The sequence below is a fragment of the Saccostrea cucullata genome, unplaced genomic scaffold (genome assembly GCF_032062105.1).
Source record: "Saccostrea cucullata isolate Sc308-1 unplaced genomic scaffold, CSIRO_AGI_Scuc_v1 ctg3405, whole genome shotgun sequence".
Lineage (NCBI taxonomy): Eukaryota > Metazoa > Mollusca > Bivalvia > Ostreida > Ostreidae > Saccostrea > Saccostrea cuccullata.
The window spans coordinates 7501-12470 of record NW_026940233.1 but is presented as its reverse complement, the minus strand read 5'-3'; the positions used below and the strand labels follow the sequence as shown (position 1 = coordinate 12470).

The 4970-nt window shown below is 35.7% G+C and overlaps 1 long non-coding RNA gene and 1 pseudogene across 1 annotated transcript; both read left to right on the top strand.

Moving 5' to 3' along the window:
• Window positions 1–1098: 1098 nt before the first annotated feature.
• LOC134255001 (uncharacterized) lies at window positions 1099–2831 on the top strand. The gene is made up of 3 exons (XR_009989424.1): window positions 1099–1214; window positions 2439–2637; window positions 2787–2831. It is a non-coding gene; the product is annotated as an uncharacterized LOC134255001 (long non-coding RNA).
• Window positions 2832–3797: 966 nt separating this feature from the next.
• LOC134255004 (phosphoinositide 3-kinase regulatory subunit 4-like) overlaps window positions 3798–4970 on the top strand; it is a 5438-nt pseudogene continuing 4265 nt past the window's right edge.

Here is a 4970-nt window from a genome sequence, read left to right as displayed (position 1 = left end):
CTCCTCTCCATCACATCACTGAGATGTTATAAGAGTTCAGATAAATTTAATGTGATTGCATGTAAAATTTATAAACTGAATGTAGAAAAGAAATTGAAAAAAAGCTTTATTACCCGTCAAAGTTCGATCTGTGAGAATTGTAAAATGATTGATTTATTTAGACATTACAATCAAAAAAATTAAATTAGAAATGTCTTAACTGTCAAGTACATGTGTAAAGAAGAAACAGAAAATTAATATATATAAGGCAATGTGCCAGATAATAAATATTCATGATTTTAGTGGTGGGAACGAAATTCAAAAGGTTAATTTTTTAAAGTTTCATTTTCATTTTTTTAACCAGCAAAATTGCAAGTATGAACTAACTACCCGGTATCCACATTATGCTTCTTTCAGATTTTTCGGCTGAATGCCCTTTAAAACGTCTTTGACTACATCCTGTGGGTCAGTCAGCCGGACCGAGTGTATGATGTTCTGAGGGAGAAGCAGTATATTAGGTCCATCAGCTGGCAGGGGCATCGCATCATCTACCCTAAGCTAGAGGAGACAATGACCCACGTGATTCAGCATTCACTCCATTCAGTAAATTAACAATTAGGTTTAAAAAACAGAAGCATAACATTTTCTCTCACATCTTAATCAAGGTTTATGTGTCTTAGTTTTTTACTGGAGGAATTAAAATCCTTTTGTAGGTTTTTAAAAAGTTGTCTTCCTTTGGTATGGATGAATCACATGAAGATAAACTTATTGTAAGTACAATTTATTTATAATTATTGTCTTTCATACATGTATGACATATTAAGGCTCATTGTTCTAAATATCTCAGTGACTGGAGAGTGACACTATCAGTTTCTGATGCTGAGCTGCATTTGTTTTCAGGCCATGAAAGATTGCATAATGAACTTAAACAGAAATAGAGGAGGGTAAGTAATTTAGCTCTCAACTTCATTTCTGACAGTAAAATTTGTTCATTAACTCACAGTTCATGTTTATTTCTCTGTTCTAAATTCAGAGAAGCTTTCAATATTGGTTTAGATTTTGATAGATAATTTCTAATTCTCTGTTTAGGTCTGTGGAGACTCAACATTAGAGTCTGGGTATTCCCACGGTAGATTCTGTATCGTGGGCCCAGGAAAAGCCATTACCAGGAGACATGCTGAATAACTGAAACAGAAAGATCCAAAACAGCTAGGAGTGGATCTAAGTACTTCCAGGTTTGTGTACTGTAAATACTACTGACTGTACACCGTGTTTTCCTGTTGTTAGCTAGGTAATATCAGTAGTGCAAAATTCAGTTGGATCATTAAAATTTGGAGCAGAGGGGTTACAATTTAATTCGAAATGTTTGCATAAAATTACTAATAGATAAGTTTTTACCCCGATACATGGAGAAATTTTAAGCTTCCAAAAAATGAAAATGTTGATACTCATTGATGTAAGGAGTTAATTGTTTTTTTTTTTTTTTTTTTTGGGGGGGGGGGTTCTAGTTGTTCTTTTAAAAAGACAAATCCAAAGGACCAATCTGTAAACATATTGAGTAGCTGTATAGAGTTACTCTACATTTTTTGTTACAGATGAAGTTATTTAAGGGGGCTGACTATAGTTTCTATTGTGCTATATTTTGCGCATCATAATAAAATGAAGTTTTAATGCAACTTTTTCCGCTTAATTATTAAAATTAAACAAAATTAAGAAAATATAGGTTTAAAAATGTAATTGCAATTTGATATAACTTATTTTTTAACCGATTTTGCAATTGATAGGTAGGTTGACATCGTAGCAGTGTGTTTTTGACGTTATGATAATCTGTAGCTCTTAAAAAATGGGGTAAAAAAAAATATTATTAAAGAAAAACTGATAAACATACGCTCTTGAAATTTAAAACATAGAAATTTGAAAATATCTCCAATATTTTTATTATGTTTTCATGTGAATCCATTGTGTGCCTCATATTTTGTTATACTCTATAAAAATAGTAAAATTTGCAAATTTTTTGCATTTTGAGATGCCCCCTCTGGTAACAAGACAGTAGAATTTTGTGTTTCTCACATATATTGTATGATATAGTATTACTCATAAAAAATTATAGTTTGAAGAAGATGTCTATCATAGTATTTGTATAATTTGCTTTAAAATGCTAAAAATTGGCATTTTCCTATATAATCCTATAGTAAATGTACCTTTATTTTGAGCGGTCCCTCAAAAATACCTGGACGATAGATTTCCCCCAAACTTTGCATGTACACTGAAGTTAAAATGTAAGTTATATATGGTATAAAAATGAAGAGTTTTGCTATTGTAGTTTTCACACAATAAAACTATATTAGGCCCCCTTAAAAACAAAAAATGCCTACATTTTAATTGACCAAAATAATAATTTAAAGGGTTCTGTTAATGATAACTTAATATCATTTTATGATATTGTATGGATATTTCAGAACTCTGAGTGGAAGAGTATGTTTGGCTCCAATGAATCAGATTCCTCCTCCAATAGTTTGTCTCCAAAAGCCCGGACCCTACAGAAAACTGCCGAGAGTCTGGAGAGGAAGCTAAACACTTCACAGACCCTGAGTCAGGCATCATCTTCATCATATGGAAGCTTTGTAACGATGTCACAGAGTCAAGTGTCATCTGAGGGTCAGTCACAGAGTCAGGGGTCATCTGAGGGTCAGTCACAGAGTCAGGTGTCATCTGAGGGTCAGTCACAGAGTCAGGGGTCATTTGAGGGTCAGTCACAGAGTCAGGTGTCATCTGAGGGTCAGTCACAGAGTCAGGTGTCATCTGAGGGTCAGTCAGATCTCTGACAGAGAAAAGCACAGACAAAAACCCCATCAGTAAGAACCTCCATGTATAAGTATCTCAGATGCTTGAAAATTTAAATTTCCTGTGCTGATAAACATGTGATATACATGTAGATGTATTGTATTGTATGTTTTAGTGCTAAAATACAACTGCTATTTGAAACATTTAATCCCAAATAAATACACTGTTTTGAATTACAGCAAAATATCCCTGTTAGATAGTCCTGAGGAACATTGTCCACAAGAAGTGTGAGTTGTACACAGCCGAGTCTAAAGACTTATAGTAGATAGCCTGAGAGAGAAGACCCCCACCTAGTAACTTGAAACCCTGAGAGAGGAGACCCCCACCCAGTAACTGGAAACCCAAGGGGCTACTGGTGGCCCACTTCCAGTAACACAGGGTGACAGTCAACAGGTAGGGAGAGGAGGCCCCCACCCAGTAACTGGAAACCCAAGGAGAGGAGGCCCCCACACAGTAACTGGAAACCCTGGGAGAGGAGGCCCCCACCCAGTAACTGGAAACCCAAGGAGAGGAGGCCCCCACACAGAAACTGGAAACCCTGGGAGAGGAGGCCCCCACACAGTAACTGGAAGCCCAGGGAGAGGAGGCCCCCACCCAGTAACTGGAAACCCAGGGAGAGGAGGCCCCCACACAGTAACTGGAAACCCAAGGGGCTGCTGGTGGCCCACCTCCAGGAACACAGGGTGGCAGTCAACAGGTAGAGAGAGGGGCACAGAAAGTACTAATTAATGACCTGTATAAAAAGAACAGTGCATCATCAAGGGGAATAACTCTTCTAAGCAGTAACATTTATCTTCTCTATGTAATACTATTCAGCAATGACTTTATTGAGATTTAACTGCCTTAGCCAAATAATTTGTTATTCTATACTAGTAAATGTACATAATTAAAGAATGTGTTATCTACTAGCAGGATTCAAGTTTCTCAAGACCATGCATTCTTTGCCACAGCCTCCAGTGGTGGTACAGTCAATTATGGGAGTCTGAAAAACTGTAGGGAAACAGTGTTGCTAACTGCTGGAAACAGACCCTCAAGAATAAAAGCTGTACCTGGTAAAATAACAAATGACTTTGATATACACTGTATTATGTCATTGATTTTTTTTTATGAATATCCAATTTTCTTTAAATCGTCAGATAAAAAAAATTAAGATGAAAGAAAAATATATGTGATTTTTTAAAATCATCTGATTTATACTTGAAAATAGACACGTATAAGTGCTGATTATTGCTTTGTTTGACTAGGAGAGAAAGTGGAAGGTTTAGTTTTCTGTGAAGCTCCTGGATATGCTCTCTCTCTGGCCACATTCACCGACATGGGGGCAATCAACATTTACAAGTCAGTAGTGTGTTTTATATATTGAAGTTAGAAATAAATGAATTGTTTCTTTTATTGATTTGCTTTTTTTAACAGGATAGATACAGGAAAGGCCACGTGGAACAAAGCTATTAATGTGGACAAGTCTGACTATGGAAACATAGTAGATCTCACATACTTTGATACAGGTAAGCACTGTACAAATATATGTATCTTGACATGCAGGATTATCTAGATATGTACATGTATTATGAAGTAGGCAATTTTATATATTGTGTAAAGTGTGAAAGAATTAAGAAGAAGAACAAAGGAAAATTTTTAAATGTTGTCTTAAAGTTTTTGTTCAAATTTTGAGTGTAGGATATCTTGGTGTTTGAGTTCTTGAAGGGCTCTGTCCTTTTACAGGTGCCCAGTCTGTTCTATCATATGCTACAGTCAATGGGGTCTTAGTGGGACATGATCTTTGCTCTAATAAGGAAGTCTGGAAGCTCAGAAATGATCCCAAATCAGGTAACAGGCAAAGCAATCAAGTCATACACAGGCTAGTAAATTAAAAAGGAAGTAACTTTTGATTTGAGAAAAATTATCTGTGTAATCATCCTTAAAATTAGAAATTAAAGATTTTAAACATAAGATCATATCTGAAATGTTAATATTTTGAACAGATTACATTTTTGTTGGTATTCAACTTAACCATCATACCAGATTTTAACATACAGCCGATTGTCTGCATTCTGTTTAATGGTTGACTTTTATAGGGTTGATCACCTCCTTTGCTGTACACCACTCCCAGTGTTGGTTGACTTTTATAGGGTTGATCACCTCCTTTG